The sequence below is a fragment of the Ischnura elegans genome, chromosome 9 (assembly GCF_921293095.1).
Source record: "Ischnura elegans chromosome 9, ioIscEleg1.1, whole genome shotgun sequence".
In the NCBI taxonomy this organism is placed as follows: domain Eukaryota; kingdom Metazoa; phylum Arthropoda; class Insecta; order Odonata; family Coenagrionidae; genus Ischnura; species Ischnura elegans.
Window position 1 is genome coordinate 43664790 of NC_060254.1, and position 19533 is coordinate 43684322.

The following is a 19533-nucleotide window of genomic DNA, read 5'->3' on the forward strand; positions in this document are numbered from 1 at the left end:
AAGTCGAGTGTATATAATTTAAAGAATGAAAGAATGACCGTACAGATAGTAAAAAAAACTTTCGCCAAGTCGAAATTCATAGCGAACAGCAACTTTCACCGACAAATGCTCCCACATATTCCCACTATCATTGTAATAGTATGGAGATTAATTATCCACCAATGAACAAAGAAGCAATCTCCAGTGCGTGCAAAATAAAGATATCAAAACGGATTCCATTCTAGTAAGTGGGAGGTAAAAAAACTGTTCCCATGAAGACGGTGTATGGTGTTCATGGTTTCAAAACAGGTGAAAATTCCAATAACCAGACTGCGACAACTACGAAGGATATATTATGATAATAATTTACAAAAATAAACCAGATAACGAGGAGTAAACCCTTAAAACACAAAGACTAATTAAACCTAATTAATACCGAGGATCGCTTAGGAGTAGGCTACAAACAGTAAATCCATCAAGCAACACGAAGTACCTAATGACTGGAAAATCGCTAATGTAACGCCTATATTTAAAAGTGGAGACAAGGAACAGCCATCTAATTACAGGCCGATATCTTTAACGTCCATCTCTTGCAAAGTCCTTGAACACATCGTAGTCAGCTCGGTAATGAAACACCTAGACGCGCAAAACTTATTAATGGGAAATCAACATGGATTCAGGAAAAGCAGATCGTGCGAAACTCAGTTAGCGCTTTTCGCCCACGATATTTTAGTCTCCGGGGAAGACAACGTTCCAGTAGACGCGATTTTTCTTGATTTCAAAAAGGCATTTGATAAAGTACCCCACGGAAAGTTAATAATAAAACTGAAATCTTATGGTCTAGACGAAGATGTCATTTCCTGGATTAGAGAATTTTTGAGCGACCGCGTCCAAAGAGTAGTATTAGACGGTGCAGTCTCCAATGAGGTTAGAGTCACTTCTGGCGTTCCTCAGGGTAGTGTCATTGGCCCACTCCTATTCCTTCTTTATATAAACGACATTGGCGAAGTAGTGCAGAGTAAGTTACGATTATTTGCAGACGACGCTGTAGTTTACAGAGAAATCCGTTCCAGCAAAGATATAGATGAACTAACGAATGACCTTGCTGCTATCCAAGCTTGGTGCGATGCTTGGCAGTTAGAATTAAATTTGGAAAAATGCGTCGTAATGAATTTCTGGAAGAAGAATAACTCCCTACAGCGTAACTATGTCATTCGGGGCACGCAGTTAAAGGCAGTTGAATCTGTGAAATATCTAGGGGTTAGACTCAATAATGATCTATCGTGGAATAAACATATTCGAGAAATAACCGGTCAAGCTAATCGTAAAATGGGTTTTGTTAAAAGAATATTAGGAAAGTGCGACGACAAAGTGAGAGAAATTAGCTACTTTTCCCTCGTTAGACCACATTTGGAATACGCTGCCAGTGTTTGGGACCCTCATGAAAAAGGCTTAATAACAGAGTTAGAACGCGTGCAAAGAAGAGCTGCCAGGTATGTAAAAGGTCGTTACGATAGTCTTGTTAGTGTAACTGACCTCTTAGATAAACTCGGATGGGAATCTCTGTCGGACCGTAGATTGAAAAATAGACTAAACCTTTTAGATAAATTCAAGAGCAGTGTCTTTTCTGACGAAGTTAACCATATCTTGCGAACGCCAACGTACTACGGAAGATCAGATCATATAAATAAAATAAGAGAGATAGATTGCAGAACTGACAGATTCCGAATGTCATTTTTTCCACGATCAATAAGAGATTATAACGGCAGCAATAGAACGCGTAAATAGATTGCATGACTTGTAGTGTAGCCTACTAACCTATGTAAAACTTACTGCATGTTTCTGAATTTCTATTCTATATTCTATTTCTAACAGCATATAGTAGTATAGTTTGTTATTATACGGGACGTTTCTTGGACGGTGTGGTGTGCATGTGGGAGTCCAAATGCATGCTGCATGCTGGTGATTGATCACCCCCTGCCAAACACCCTAGAGGTGGCTCGCAGGGTAATTTGTAGATGTAGATGTAGATGAAACGTTGAACCCGTTACTCCTAGTTTTCCCGTTCATGGAAGAGAACGAAAAATAACGAGTTCTCCGAATAAACGCGTGGGAAGACGTAGAAAGGGAGGAGGGGGTGGGTGGAACACGTGGGTAGGTTTCGAGACCGGACAAACTCCATTTAAAAGCATCCACGAGAGAGAAACGCCTTAAATATATGTATGTATACATGCATACACCTCAGACCTACGCATTACAACCCTTCATGGGTATCAGTTCATTTTTTTTCCTTCGTACCTTTAAAGCGGTAAAGCCGTTGACCGACCACTCTGCCCGCAAGGTGTAAAGGGGGCTGGAACGTTACATTTTTATGCACATATTTTTGTGAAAATTATACAACGTGATTCATATTGAACCACAACTGGACTAAAATGAATATAAAAATTACAATTAACGGACTTATATTGGTATTCGACGTAAATTCAATATGTAACTAAAGGAAATAGACATAAATTGCAATGTAAAAACATAATATACGCACAATTCCTCGGCTTATTGTTAGTTGGATGAAACACTTATCATATAGTTACAAATATTGCCAAAGCAATCTTTTGGCAATGTTTTTAATGATATATAAGATAACACTTTTCAATAAATTAACCAAACAAGAACAATCTTGAATACATTTTTAGCTGAAATCACAGACCAGTGCAGCAGGTCAAATCAGTTATCATCGATAAAAACACAAACAGCGATTCTATTGTGGGTTTCATTGCAACAGAAATCTCGAGTCCCTTAAGGGAATTTTCGGTCCATACGTAAATAGTTGCCAACGTATTTGCGGGCGTAGGCATTAACATGGGCCCTCGGAGGCAATCCATTAATCTAAAATGCATCGAACATATCACCGCATTCCAAAATATACGCTCATTTTGCATAACTTTATTATTGAATGCCAACGAGTATACAGCCCGCTATAAATTTACTTCTCAGACAGTTCAAAATGAAGAAAGATACATATTTGACAAAACTGAAGTAATGAAATATATAAAAAATTACCTCAAATTTACTCACGACCGGTGTCATTAACGCCTAACATGTGCTTAACGTGATACTGTTTAGCGGTTTATAAGAGACCAATACCACTGCATTACAGTCTCAGGCACATCAAAATTAAATCTTTATGGCTACATCTAATAATCTAGACCTCCCCAAAAACGATGATGTATCACACAATAAAAGCTCACAATACGCAGCAGTGACAAAAATGCCATAATGAATTACGCGTATCTCTCGCATCCAGTTGGGCTGAAGTTTAGTTCCAAACCAATCCGCTGTAATAAAGCCCTTTGAAACATGAATTGAAGGGCGTATAAAGCCTAAATACCTACGATTTGTCTAGAGGAGTACTTCTTAACGGATTTAGGTCAACGACAGTTCACGAGAAAAATGGGAAAGCGCGATATTAGCCTTCTCGTACGAGATAAATAACGGTAGTCCATTCACTTCACCTGACTCTTAGAGGAGAAGAAATTAGCGTTCCAACTGCGTGATACCGATCTCAATGCCATCAATAGAACGTACTACGGGCAACGAGCATTAAAATAACCACATAAACCATACGCTTTACATATTAAATTTCACCGTATTACATCGGCAAAGAAAATGTAGACAAAGAGGACTACAGGACGATAGTGATTTGTCACTTCACCTTTCTGTACCAACGATATAACTTTGGGTTAATTGCAACTATCGTCGAGACACGGAAGATGCTAATATGACTTTCACACTCGACAACCGATCGTAAAAAAAAGAAGCAAATCTTCGTTTAACACTATAACTACCGATGGAGTCATTTTGACTCCTCGCGATTTTTATTTCTCTGCCCTGACTAAATTTTTTCGAATTTTGACCTGAAATTCCATGACTTTTATTCATTCTTGACCCAAAATAAGGCTTTGCAATTATAATAGTTCTAGAAAATAGAATAATACAAGTTAAAAAAAAAAATCGCGAGGAGTCAAAATGACTCCATCGGTAGTTCTAGTGTTAAAATGTAGCATTACAAGGTGAAAGTCTATTACATTTGTGGCAGAGGAACTTAAGAATCATAAATTAGCACTAAAACAATACACAAGTTGGAAGTATAGCGATTAATATATATTTTGTGAAATGTATATAGGAATCCCCATAATACGATATCCATAATTATAATCTCAATAATCCATACCCATCATACAATAATCAACACTGCATATGATAATCCATCACTATACTCTCAACGCTACCACTGCGTGAGTAATCGTGCAAAAACGAAATTTATCTCATGCTCAAGTTGGCAAGAGAGTTAAAATTATATTACGACTACGGAAATAATTCGGAGACAATATATTTTCCCACTTCTATCGATTGATCTTACTAAAACGAGGACAATCGCCTTATAGTCTCTAACCTCTAAAACCTGAACGTTGGCATATGATTGCTCCAGCCACCTTGACGAGGTAGAAGATCAGACGGCCGCCTCTCCTAATTTCTGCCGACCGAACCATATACGCGGAAAGCAAAAGCGAGACCTCAATGGCCCATTACGTCACACGGAGCAATACGTCCCACTCCTTATTCTTCCCCTCCCTAGAAATGGCTCCTACCCCGCTGCTGCCTTCTTGAGGTTCAGCTGCTCGTCGGCATCCCTCTGCCGCCTTTATCTCAACACCCACGCAGTCTTCGCCCAACAGTCGCCTAACCCTATGAAATATACAATGACGGAACCGAATAGGTGAACGATTGCGCACATACTTCACTAAAAGCATCATTAAGTAATTTTTATGACCGAAGGTGTGCATGTGCGAAACCTCTTGCATGCTGCATGATGGTGATTGATCACTCCCTGCCTAACACCCTAGAGATAGCTCGCAGGGTATTATGCAGATGTAGATTCCTTCACATTATGAATGTCGGCCTCGGTAGCGGTGGGGTAGAGTTCTTGCCTGCCACACCGAAGGTAGCAGGTTCGAGTCCCACAAAGGTAAATGGCCACTACAATGCAAGACATGAGTATTTAAGATTCATTATTCATTGTTGAATATTCCCCGTCGAAAAAAAGCTGTAAGCTTTCTTCACAGAAAATGGATGTAATAAAACCAGAAATGTCTAGTTAGGGATATGAATGGAGATGGAGAGAACTGCAGCACCCTCCCCTAAATACATTCTTACTCAAAAAATATTGTGTTCAATCAAAATGAATACTAAGTGATACAGCGTTCACGACATCTACAGTATACATCAAATAAGCCATTGGCGTGTGAACATCACACATTCGGGGTTTGAGGGCTAATTTCTTTCAATGAACCCTAGTACCTTATGTCACAATACTGGCGCTCCACCCAATAGGCTACCACACCCCCAACCCTGTTCTTAAGAAAACTATTATTTGCATTCAAAATTACAGGAAATAAATCCACTAATTTGTCACTGTGGGGATGCTCAAGAGAGCGGCCCATGCACCAACGAGATTTGTTCACTTTTGGTAATGGGAAAAGCTTGTAAGTACCGTTTTTAAGTAAACCTAGCTCCCCGTCCCCCACTGAAAATTTCTTGCTACTTGATTCGAGCTGATAAAGAATACAAACACCACAGTTGTCATACAACAGGGACTAAACAGCTTAACGTTTCTTATAGCGATGTAGATGGAACCACGGTATTCCTACCAACAGTGTTCCATGGTGATAAACTTGTTGCAATGTAATAATGATACTCAATACGTTTGAACCAGGTAACTGGTTATGCTGTGGTGAGGACCTTCAGTCCTCCTTGGATCTAAGGACTCCTACAAATCATGAACGAGAGTGCAATAAGCCGAAGTTGTCAGCGCTCGAGGGAAATGTCATAAATTTAGCAAAAATAAGGAAACGAATTCATAATTTCTCCTTCCTCAATTACTACACCTTATTCAAATTATAAAGGCTAAGATAAACTTCCATAAGAGTAAAAAAAAACAAGGGTTAGTACTCATGCATGTCAGTGTCAGCTGACATAACCCGAAGCCATAAGTTCAACAAAGTAAATAGTGAACATCAGCGTCTTTCATGTTTATTTGAAAGGAAACAACGGTGAAGGCGGCCGAAATAAGGATTTTCCGTGTGTTCACGGAGCATGGGAAATCCGTAATGTTTGCAGCCCCCAGCATAATTTATCTCGGCCACATTTAGCGACAGATGTTCGCAAGGACGTGGAGCACGTGCAGTGACGTATGCCTTTCAGCCACTGAACGACCTCACGAGGAGGATCTAAAAGGAGAGAAGGCATTTAAAATGAAGAGCCAGCGACGTTTAAAAATTTCTCTCGATCACAACTCACTCTGGAAAAAATAATCTCCAGATGCCGGGCAAAACTGGTGCACGCGTCAGCGGAATGCGAGCCTGACCGTAAGACAATGGAGTACAACTCAGCGAAGTAAATAAATACAATGCCAGCAGAATTTTTCATAGGATTGCCATCGAAATGTTGACACAGCAGAAAGTAAAGCACGCAAGACAAGGAAATTGTCGCCATGTGAATGAAAAACAGCGTTTGTAACGCTAAAGCTACTAATAATAATACCGTTAAGAGCCTACGAAATATTTTCGACAGACCGCTTTGGACGATAGGATAGTAAAGAAACTTAAGATTGTGTCACCACACCTCTAACATTTATTGATTCGCAGAGCATTGATTTCACAATGGAATATGGTCGCAGAAAAAAGGAATAGAGAGGCGACTTTTTTTAACATAGTTTTCTCTCAATCACAAAATTTTTTCTTGATGGGAATACTCAAATTCTACAACGAAATTTTTAACGTAGCCAAAAACGAGAAATAATTGTTTCACACCAAAACATAATTTAAAATACAATTTAGAATTATTTTTAGCGTCTGAGGTTTTGAGTCAATTAAAATATGTCAATCGACAAACTTTTGTGCCATCGTTATTGTATTCACTGCCTAACATTCCAGCGCATTCTGTACATTACTATGAAAGAACATCCGGTAACCCGAGTCATAAGTCAAGCTCAACGAAATTCTCCAAAAATAAAATTCCTGGAATGGCAAAACAATGACGCTTCCGACTTACGCCAACGGCAGAGATTAAAAAATTCATACCCCATTTCTCACACCTACACCATTCACGTTTCACGAGAAATAAATAAACTCTCTTCTCGGAGTAGGGTATGGCGGAGGAGAACGAAAGCTAGGGTCAATATTGCTGCGAGAAAAATTTGGGAAGGATGGGTGGGCAAAACCTCTACGACAGGGTTGGTCTAATTTTGACAAAATGCTCGTAAGGGGTAATTTTTAACGTCCCATCTTCCTCTTGTGGTGACCCCACAAAGAACTCAAGCAAGGATCGGGCTACCCCTGAATATCTGCGCCAATGGCGTGTTTTGAACCCCGAAGAGCGGATTGGGAAGCCAATACTAGCCACAGGGAAAATACAACCCCCTCCCCACTAAAGACCGATTAGTGGAAAGAATGGCAAAAAATTGAATAAATTACGCATCAATAAATTACCTTCACAGCTCAGGGATGCTAAAAAATGATCGCCAAAACAAACTGACTATCACCTTTTCACCTCTCGATCATTTCAAAACAATGCTACCTCGATCAAAACCCAAGCTAATTTCCTTTTAATTTACTACATTTCCGCGCATATACTTCTTATGAACGCCATCTTGACCTTAGGGTACTAGAATTCCAAACTAGGTACTTCTGACGTTTAATTTATCGCTGATGCTGTTCTTAAACCGAACCTGAATCTGGACGATAGGCTCTAAGAGGACCACCATGTAATGGGGCTCTGCTTAGTCGTCTTCCGCACAGCAGTTAAGCATGGATGTGGTTTAACCAAAGAAATCTTCGTCGGAGGCTGGATTTGAACCCGGACCTACGGAATAGAAGGACAGCACCAGCCACCAAGGAAACCCAACCCCCTCCCCGCTAAATTCTCTTCTTATCAAAAGGGATGAAGGTCAGACAGTTGACCTGCACACAACAGGAACGAATATTTAGTACGGAAATACAAAAAGGACTTGGGGTCTCCAGGCTGTGCTAAGCTGTCATGGCACTCAGCAGGCAGCAGCATAGGGGGAGGATGGTCCCTTCCCCTCTTAGACACCTCCCCTCCTCTGCGCCAAAACCTACCAACTCTTTACTCGCCGCTGTTACAACCCTGCCCCGTTCTCCCCATCCCTGCCGCACAGGCGAACTCTCCATACCCCAAACCAACTGACTCCTCCCAGAGAGCTATATGGGAGTATCAAGGGACGTAACGCCGTCCAAGACGGGAGGCCAAGTCATCACATCTCAGTCCTCCTCCGCATACTTGTCCCGGGCAGCTTTAATAAGCAGAGGGAACGGTCCTCCTAAATGGAGACTTTTTTTTAAATGGTCATTTCGTCCGACCCAGCCCTCCCACAAGCAGTTGACCGCGCGACACGAAGGAAGAGACTACAAAACAATAGGCAATACTTGATTGGATCAAAAAACGACATGAGGCCATAACAATTCGGGTCACAGAGAATAACTACAAATGTGCAAAATAAAAAGGAAATAAAACCATCGCATCTCTCGTTCACACGACTTTCTTGGCTCCTTCTGAGGTGCCCTTTACAATTGTACCTTCCGGAAGTTCTAAAGGTTTTTCCATCGATCGATTCATTGCTTTACGCTAAATTTTTAAGAAAACAGTATAAACAGTATAAATTCTACAAATTTAATGTTGAAAACGGCTATCCTTTCATCAAACTACCCCATTACCACCAAAAATTGTCAAAATAACTACATTAATAATTAACTATCATGATTATATGCCTACTACAAGCTTAAGCCTAACTATTTTTCAACGGTACTTCTTACTAGGAAGTTTGAAGCCTCTTGTTAATCTCCTCAATAAAAGGATTAAATATGTGTTCTTGAGCTGAGTTAAAATCACGTCCTTCATGGAGATACAAAAAAATAATAATAAAATACTAGAAAGAAGATATGCTTCTGCATCTCTCACGAGTCTCCAAGGTACCTTTACAGTAATACCAACAAAGACCTGGAATTTAAGCTATACTGCTAATAATTTCAAAGGAACCACTACAAATATACACTCACATAGAAATATGCTACAATCACCACTCCAAAAATTGATAGCAATAGAATTTGACTAATAAACTCCATTTACGCACAAAATGAAATACATCCTTCTGGAAGGGGAAATTATTGCACGTGCTTAACAATCAATGGAATGTGAAATATTACCAACTTTACTACAGATGCACCTAAAAAATAAATTAAGTATGTCCTAAGTTCTACATGCAAAAAACTGTCCACCAACACCTTCACAGCTCTCCATAAAAGAAACTACCAGTAACTCCTAAAATTCTGCTTCAAACAAATGCTGGTGAGTAGTTCATCGAATCAAACAGACCATCTGACAACGGAGCAACTGACCAAAGTAAGTTGTAACAACTAATGCATGAAAAATAAAGCACTGGGAATTAAAAAGCCGATAACGTAGCAGAAAGGACTAGGCAAGAAATGTTTTTGAGCACAAAGAAGTAATTCTCTCTCTGTATCAAGGGAAATGAAACATAATGTTAATAATGTATTTATGACGCTTAAATGACTACTTTTGATGATAGCGGATCATAAAGTAGTCATTGCAATGTCTCTAAAACAATATATACTTGACATGGCACAAAATATATTAAGGCAATCAATAAACAACCACATTGAATAAGATCCTACAACCCAAATAAGTTTCTTTTTGCCAAAAAAAAATATACTGACTCCAGGAATTAAAATAATTTGGGGTTAAGACAATGCCAAATTCCAAGACAAATATATACTTATCTAATATTAAATCCAGATAATTTTATTCGTGGTATGACTAGTATTCACTCGGAATCACCATTACTTAATAAACGGATCAGGTCCTTGTACCAGTTGATGCAAACGCATTGAAACTAGCTGTAACAAACTAACTGAAACAGACTGAAATATTATGAGGACTACTGCATACTTTCACCATTCATCCATGAATTGACACAACAGAAAATGGAATAAAAGCTGACAAGAAACATGTAGACAAAAAATAAATCTATGCTACCTATATCTACCACAACGTTAATTAGATTGAAAGACCAAATACCTTGAGCCCATTTATAATATTAAAGCCCACAACCAAGGATTCCTCTCTTTGGCCATCATCTGGTGGACGGGGAAGTTCTGTGAAGGAAGGGAAATTTAAGGATGTGACTCTCAAACATATTATGGCCATGAAAATGGAGAAAGCATAACAAAGCCCAAGGTCAAACTCAATGATCACCTGGAAAATTAATTAAATTCCAATTTTCACAACTAAGAGTCACAAATGACAGGACCGACACAGGGATGAATGACCAATATTTTGTTAAGGCTAGACCATTTACTACATTACAATTTCATATTTTCCTCTCTCTGAGGTATAAAAAGCTGTACAATATTTTGCAAACTCTACAATAAAACATTCCTATAAATATATTTTCCCCATAATTGAGAGGTTTTAACCTCTCCCCTCCTCCTATTTCTGCAATAGCTGCCAAGAAAAGTCATTAGGATTTATTAATTTAACAAAAAGATGTTAAAAACATGTAAACAATTAGATTGCATGAAGATTTGGCAGCATTGTAAAGACAATGATTCAATTACAGTGCGTTGAGTAGAAGCTTTTAGTGAATGAAACACTCCATAAGCCCTTCCTCACTCAGAATACAGAAGCAAAGAGCTGAAGACTAAGCTGGCATTCCTAATGAGTCCAAGGATTTAACACCAACACCAATTATTCACTTCTAAAATAGCTATTACCCTGCAGCAGTGACAATCAAATAGGCATGATATTTGAAGAAGACTAAACCATCCCTCAATTTTGGCAAGAAAACAAAGCTACAATAAGATTTTACTGAGGATGACATAAACATGGCATCTTGAATATATAGGTGATATCAAACACAACTACCGTAGCCACTCAGTACACAAGCATCAAAACCAATGCATAGGAAAACTGCTAAGTGAAGCATAAAGGATATTAATCCTCCAAAATGGTACAGCTCAAAATTAAAATGCTTTGGTAGCAGGATTCACTAACATATTCCCAGAATTCACGAAAATTTATGTTGGATTCAGATAACCTCATCATTTATCATCTTTGCCTGCCCACAAACAGACTGATATTCAGTGCCAGTAGAGGTTCACACTTTTGGATTGGCACAACTGGTTGGATTGCACCCTTTCTATGTGTAACGCTCCCACCTATAAGTTTCAGGGATTTATTCACGATAACATCTCAACAGTAAATATGCTTTCATTACACCCACAAAATGTATAATTTGTAAACCACCTACATCCAAGGAAGATAAAGATATTATTTCCAAATCGTAAATAATGGAGAAAGATTCGATTATAATGCCATAATACGAAATCCAAGGAACAAACTGTATTGAAATACATTACACCTGATATTTAGCATTACTGAAATATGTATGAGATAAAAGGCATAGTTCCCATACTTTTTTTTGAAGGCCTGCATGAAAAGCAATTAACAAACACCAGGTTATGGGACTAATGTATAAATTAGTATGATTTGTCATCACTTGAACCTTGGTTAATCTCAAAGTTCATGACGAGATATTTTTCTCAAATCATGGTCTTCAAGAAACAAAATCAACAAAAAATAATATATACCTACGCATAAATTTTATTTTTTAGTGGCGCTAACACGTTTTAAGTCAATCCGTGCTTTGACAACTTTCTTCAGTCTGCATCGTTCAAAAGGCATTGATTAAGTTTCGTAATTTCACCTGATATATAAGAAAACATAACTGAGATGAACTGTTGGTCACTAAATCCAAAATGTAAATGAAAGTAATATTTATTATATTTTACACACAACTTAGTAAAGACCCTCAAACACCCAAAGAGCAAAAATTAGCATCACTAATTTACTTTTTAACTATCACATTACATATACAAGATGGGAAAATTAGAAATATGTATTCCAATAATTGACCACAAAAATTAATGTATAATAATCTATGAACACAAAAAGGATTCCTGAAAGAGCCTTATTCCTGTTACAAAATGTCCGCAGATAGTCTTATCCTCCACTAATTACTTAACCCATTAAAACCACTCATGATAAGGCAATCCATTCATCATGGAGATAAAAATATTAAGGACTATCTATCAAGGAGATAAGGAACATATTAGCTACAGCAGCTGTCAGAACATGTACCCACTTTTTGTGCCAAAAAACAGTATAAGTGATTTAATGTTTAAAAGTACCATTTCTATCACATCAAATCAGGGAATAGACTATTCAGTTACAACAAAGGATTCTAATTATAGATATGAAACCAATTACTAATTGAGAGCAAAAAGTATATAGAGCATTAAATATATATGTTCCTACATGTATATGTATTCCTAAAGCAAATTCCACTAGTCACAACTCGATTCACCTTGTTTACGGTATGTCAAAAAAATTTTTACTACCTGCATACCTAATGAGGAGCAACCAAAGTCGATTTAATTTTTAATGCCCATATGTGGAACATCATTCTCATGAACCTATCATTGCGTATAAAACACCATAAATAAATATTAACCAGCATTTTTACGTACATAGGATTCACTAAACATACCAATTTGGCAATCACTAAGCAATCCCTTTCAGTGGTTGACTACAATATTGACCATATCACCCAAATTCCAGGTCAAACGTAACATACCTTGAGAATGAAAATAGTCAGATTTCACCATTTTGATGATTTCTGTCTCAATTGTTACATTAAAATTACAAAGGTCAAAATTTTGGATTTCGAAATCAACATTTCACATCCTACACAATTTGTCACATTAGGTGAAACTATCATCTCAACAACATTGAACCCTCCAAATAATTTACATTATGCTAATGACTTTTAGCCCGCTGATTTTCGGTGATTCCAATAGCAATAACTGATGAGTTACATGCACCCACAACCTAATACTTCACCTTGAACAGAACCACACATGGAAATAATAATCTTAATGCCAGCGTGCATCAGTCCATTGTATGGAAAAAAATATATATAAACCTCTTTGCAAAATAGGACTACTCAAGTACTATTTTTGACATAACTGAGCTAAATTCTTGGTTCAATAAGAAGTCCTGAATAAATTAGACATGTAACCAGTATCTATTCCAGATAGGTAGTTTCACATAATAAGGACATTATCAGCCACATATTTCATTGACCGGATTATAATTTTCCATTCAGATTATAATTTAATCTCAACAGCATAATTTAGGCTATTAACTCATATTTATCAATAAAAAATAGCATAGGTCATGCATAAGTGAAGAATGAATGCTTAAACCTACTATCACTTACTACCCTGCACAATTATTTTCAGTCTCCCTTCATATCCAACGAAAACAAATTAGTTATCAAAAATAACAGAAAGTACCTAAAGATTTATCACAGAAAGTTTAAGATTTAGGAAAACCTTTCAATGCCAGAGAGACTCTTAACTAAACAAATTATTCCCACACACATTTCTGACCTCCTTTCATTATAAAATCTTATTTACAACATATTTCCACATAATCAGGCTAACACAGTCTTTGAGTTACACATAACGAATGATTGACATGCAATTGTCTCATGCAGCTAGATAGGCATGGATAAAAAGCATTAATTTCATTTTCAACAGCACTGGATCAATTTCCAAGGTAATAAATTTTTCAAAGATCATTCAAAATGGGCCTTATATAAACCAAATAGTCTAAAGATTGCATTTTGACAACTATATTTGGGCCAAGAATGCAAACCGGTCTACGGTAGAAATCAAAACAACAGATGCTTCATGAAGACATGAGAACAAGAGATCCTTATGTTCCTGCGATGAAATTGGATGTTACCAATAAAAATAGGCTCGCAGACTAAAATGTTATGATAATGGTAAATACTTCAACGGAGAATCACAAGGCTTGCATTGTATCTATGTGCTCAACCATGAATACCAATTGCCTCACCGCTGCTTACATTCACAGATTGTGATAGGAAAGTAATGTATTGCTCAGAACATTACCATTAAATCCCTCTAAGAGCATTTTACAAAGTTTTAACATAAGTTTTTCTACGACACCATTAAAACATACAAAAGGTAGAATAGAAAATGATGGCCACTAAGTCGGCGTATCACAACACAGGGAAGTTAAAATGATGAGTACTTATCTATAAAATATACACCTTTCATTTTACTCTCTTTTTGATAGATCAGGAAAACACTAACAGCGAGATAAATAATCAAGTATTAACTGTGGATTTGTGATGAAGTGGTCAGGCATAGATTATGGATAATTAACGTAGAACCCATTACAGAAATTGGTTCAAAAAATCAAAAGGTATTAATCTATGTATCATACAGAACAGCACGAAACAGTAAGTATTCACGGAACCTATAAATAATAATAAATTCAAAGCAGCTAACCCAGAGCACAATATAAACTAATCGCGAATTCGTACATCGGCCATCAATCCATCCATGGAACAAAAATACTCAAGACAATAGTTACTTCAGAATTGATTTTTATACGCCAATGCAGGGCTAATGTAAAGATATTTATCTCTTTTTTTAAAGAAACTCGCATATCTTAACAGCCATAATGATACTTCTCATAGTTAAGGAATTTGAATACCCGAATGCAGTTTGTTTCACACAGGAATGTGTAAGCCGGATTCCAAAAATAATTGTGACAACATCTAAGCGTAACATCGCCCTACAGTTTTTCTCATACAAAGGTAATAATTATGAGGAACAAAAAACAAATTAAAATCATATTACAACCTATCCGCGTTCACATTGAAGAAAATAACTTCTCTATGCACAGTTTGTAACGTTCCATTAGCCCTCTAAGGGCTGAACAATCACTTCATATTAGCTAATTAAATTGTCTTTCGGTCTACTAACACCACATACAATATAAAAAAGTTAAGAATGATATCCATTTAAACTACAAGAATACTTATTTCACTAAAATCCATTCAAAACCCATAAAAATTAACACTCAAAATCATGGAACTCAAGAAATCAATACAGACGTAGATGCGAAACTCAACTCACTGGTGAAAACGCGTCTCATACACATTAAACCTCGATTCCTTCATTATAATTCTGACTTCTCATGTTAAATTGAACAATATAGCAAAACATTTTCACACAAGAACATCAGAAAGTGACGTTTAAAATGCTAATATGCACGAGCTCATTGCGCAGAAGCTTCCGTCGACTGTCAGACCATCGGTCTTCCCACAACGCATCACGGCATAGTGAAGTTGGAGATGAGAAACTTCCATGCAGTACAGGAGTGAACACGGCTTGGGGTATTCCTTGAGGCAGGCAATCATGCAGTAGCAATTGTGGGTGCAAAACTTAACTACACTATTCACAAGAAGCACAGTCTACCTTTCCTTCGAGGCGAGCGAAGGGCAGGTAGGCATGAAACAGGAGGGGCGCTCTCACCGCCTTGCGTTCTAACGGTAAAGCAAGCCTCCCATCTGTGACACAGACATCGATTATCACACATTCCCTGGCAGGATAACAAAAATCGATGATGACGCAAAAGGAGAAGATGTCTTCAGACACAACACGGATGCATCACTGGGTCCACCACTAACTTCCGTGAGCCGTAATTTCTTATTTTTTAAAACCATATAAACTTTACTTACCAGTTTTTGGTCCAACGATAGGACACACTGTCGATCCTCTTTTTCACGGCTCCCTGCCGCTCTCTCTGTCTCTCTTCCACACACACATATACACACACACACTAAAGTTCCCCCCCAAAGCGGCTAGCTTCGCTCTCTTACTGAGGCACACCCCTATCGGCCTGAGACGAACTGTTGGGCGGGGAACGACGGAGCGACGTGAGCGTTCCGAGAGCTAAGGGGAGAAACTGAAAGAGAGGAGTGTATGAGAGTGGAGGGAGAGAATGACAGAACGTGACGTCACCACCGGATGTTGCCACAGTCACCAAGTCGGATGTTTACATCCGTGCACCCAGGGAGAAGATTTTGCCCGTAAGGTATTCCTTTATAACATTCTCTCCTCGCGAAGAGGAAAATCACGGTAACGACGAAATATTCCGACGGATTGTATTCAGCGTCGCTGGAAGCGAAGGGATAGGAAGGGGAGGGGAACGAACGGGAGCGTCTAGTGGCTTGGGGTATCGATTCGGGAAACCGAGAAACGAGCAGAGGCCGCGAGCGCTGGCTTGTCTGCCCACACTCGCATCGCACTCACTAACACAGTCGCGCTTTCTCGAGAGCCCGATCTCCAGACTGGTCCACCATATATGGCGATCGCAGCCGTGCATGTATGCTAGCGCGGCTACACGGGCCGCAGATGTAAAAATAAAGGGCCCGCTGCAGTTCCGCGTGTAGGGCGAAGACTAAAAGGACCGATTGATGCTGAACGTGGCTTCTTTAAACTTTTTTGGCGGCGCTCTTGAGGACTAAACGTGCACGATTAGAGTCGCGTGCATTTTTTCTCTCTCTCTGTCGCTAGCAGACGGAACGAGGAGCGAGCGTTCCCATCATGCTTCTCATCACGACGTCACCGCTAACCCAGCGCGCTACTTGAAAGGTGACGCCGAAAGGCGTGGATGAAATCACTTTGCAACTAGGCTGGTACTTATGATACTTCATATGCAATGCCACAAAAATAATTTTTATATATTATTGAAGAGTGGCAACTAAAAATTTCATGCCCAGACTGCTCTAATGAGGAATATAATATTCGGAAAACATTGCATACAACGTAATACATTTAACTGTGAGCATATATTTTAAAATGATTACTGACTAACTTTTAGGCAACATAATATATAAGAGTCCAAAAGATTTTTGAAGCCACGAAGTAAATCACGGGGCTATTTCACAATGTTCCGAAGCTTATTTACTTAGAAGAGCAAATGTGATGAATCGAGGAAAGCAAGAATCATATCTTTAATAAAAAGCTATGGTCTTAAAAACGTCTACATGCTGCGGGTTGAGCATAACTCTTTTGACTTGTCCGTTTGGATTATTCCTCGGGAGTAAAAAGTCCGACCGAATATCATTATAAAAGTATGATTTTTTTAACCTTGTAATGTTCGTATTCAGGAGATTAGCCATCCCATCTTTAGTTTTCACTCGAGATGCTTTGAAGCCTTGTAATTAATTGACTTTGTAAAATCAAAGCAACCCATCAAAACAAGGAAAAAATGTGGAAAATGAATTCTTGCTTGGTCTTACCATTACGACCTTGAAGCGTGCGTACTCCCATAGCCTTCGTCAATGACGTAAGTTCTTGGCCGCGGCTCAAATCAAAGGAAATATATAGCTTACACAGAATGTTTTTTAAAACAGCGATGTAAATTTATTACTTGCGTAAAAATATTTGATCCGAAGATTATAGACACAAAAACGTGCAGTAACTTTACATGCATAATTACTTCTACGGAAGACCAAGAGGTTACCATATTCACTACCACAAAGCCCATGAGATGCCTCGACTTTGATGGGATTGAACAGCTAGTGGAAGTCTTTCAGTTCCGCAGAGGTAAATTACAAAAACCAGGACGTATTTCTTCCAGAATTTTTGCCCAGCACTTTACCAATGGGGTTTGAACGTCAGCACGGAATTAAGACACTGGGGTCCATACGCGATGAGCACGGTTTAACCCTAGGGGTTGACGTAGGTCCAAAGGGAAAGAACATATCGCGTAGTCATTAGGACTGTGCGGACAGCCAACAGTGAAACATGTAAGGTACTACTTCTTGAGAAAGGCGGAAAAAAACACGACAAGGATCTGATTAGAGCGATGTGGACAGGGAATCGAGCGAAAAAGTGAAACAGAGATACTACTTCGCACTCGTCTGGCCGCTATGCGGCAAGCATAAGGATAAGGCGCATAAGGATTTAATCCACGAACTAATAAAATGGAAAGAAAATCGGTACGTTTTATCAAAAAAAAAAGCTAAGAGAGCGTCTATCAGCTTTTACACAAATTTGGTTGGGACCCGCTAGAGACTCGGATACTTGGTGCTAATCATAGACTATTTGAGCAGTTAAAGATCAGTTGCTTTTTAGAGTAACAGGGAGGACATCTTATCATAGCAGCACTACATTTCGCAGCCAGACATAACGAATGAACTCCAGAGATATTTTGCCGAATGGACAATTATACGAAATCGTTTTTCCCCCGATCATCAAGTAAATGCTAGATCGAACTTGGGCCCTGAGTAGTTAAACCTCACACAACGTGTGCCTTAATTTTCAGTATTCATGCACTACGCTTAGGTTACGTTATAGGCTAATGTCCTGGCACCTTCCGCCACAAGCTTATCGATGCGGCTCGCCGGGTAGCTAGTAGAAGTATAGCTGTAGAGATTATGCAGATATCTTCGGATATTTAACAGCCGCAATCTCGAAAATCTTCATTTTCGGTTACTACCGCGTCGGTTTCAGCGGCGAAGACAACAGTTTCCCTAGCGCTACTGCCAGCGTCTTCAGGCCGAAGTTCATATTGTAGCAGATTGCATATTGGAAAGAAATTCTCACCATCGCCATACACTCTAGACGTGTCATCTAAAGTATTCATTAAAAAGAGTTAATTTTTCCTTTTCCTGACCTCTATTCTTAACATTAAATTTCAATCTTGAAGTGTAGGTCTTAAAATTGAAATGTTAGTTTAGCCGACGTTACGGTTTATTTATAGACCATCATCAGGACTTGAAATGAAAATGAGTACATAATTTTGGTATATAAACATAACAAACGGTTACAACAATTTTTTACAACGCATCCGTTAGATTTATATGAAGATCATACATCGAAGAAAGCCATCATTATGGCGCTTGAAGGAGAGCGGGGATCCTTACCAATTTCTACGAGTAACCTTGATAGAAAGGATGAACCTTCTGGGCAAGCATAATTTTGGACGAAGGAGAGTAAAACTAATCTATAAAATGCCATTTCCTGTTTTCTTGAATGGTATTTGCATGTAATTTACCGGCAATAGGCGTCCATGTTGAATTTCCGTCTCATTCCGCCAGCGAGCTTATTTCGACCGGCTTAATAAGTAAACTAATTGGCGTATGAAGTTACTGCAAGCTTCATCAACATATCTGGTACACCAGCATCCATCTTCGGGGTGAGTATACGTCGTGTCGTTGACTTTTCGAGACAAAAGTTCCGTCGCCTATCCTGGAGACTTCTTCTGGACACAAGGGCATACCCAGGGTCAAAACTAGGGGGCGGGGAGGGGGCAAGCCATGGTTATTCAAGTTGTAGGTCAGATTTAAGCATGGAAAAGGTGAATTAAATCAATATTATAAGGTAACTGTAACAGCTCTTTATTAGTTTTTAAAATTATTTGCTTGAAAAAATATTATTTTTATCATTTTCCTTAAAAACATTTGCGATTTTACCCTCTGGGTGGGGGGGGGGACAGCTGCCCCTCGCT

General features: G+C 38.6%; 1 protein-coding gene across 3 annotated transcripts in view; it reads right to left on the reverse strand.

Annotated features, from left to right (window-relative positions):
- LOC124165382 (talin-1) overlaps window positions 1-16295 on the reverse strand; it is a 310193-nt gene extending 293898 nt beyond the window's left edge. Inside the window, exons 1-2 of one of the 3 annotated variants that reach the window (XM_046542767.1) lie at window positions 15755-16283; window positions 10153-10229 (exon numbers count right to left, since the gene is read on the reverse strand). The gene's annotated coding sequence lies outside the window, so the exon portion shown is untranslated. Of the gene's footprint in view, window positions 1-10152; window positions 10230-15754 lie in introns of all 3 variants that reach the window. The other 2 variants (XM_046542766.1, XM_046542769.1) reach the window with 2 other exon arrangements.
- Between the last annotated feature and the right edge of the window lie 3238 nt (window positions 16296-19533).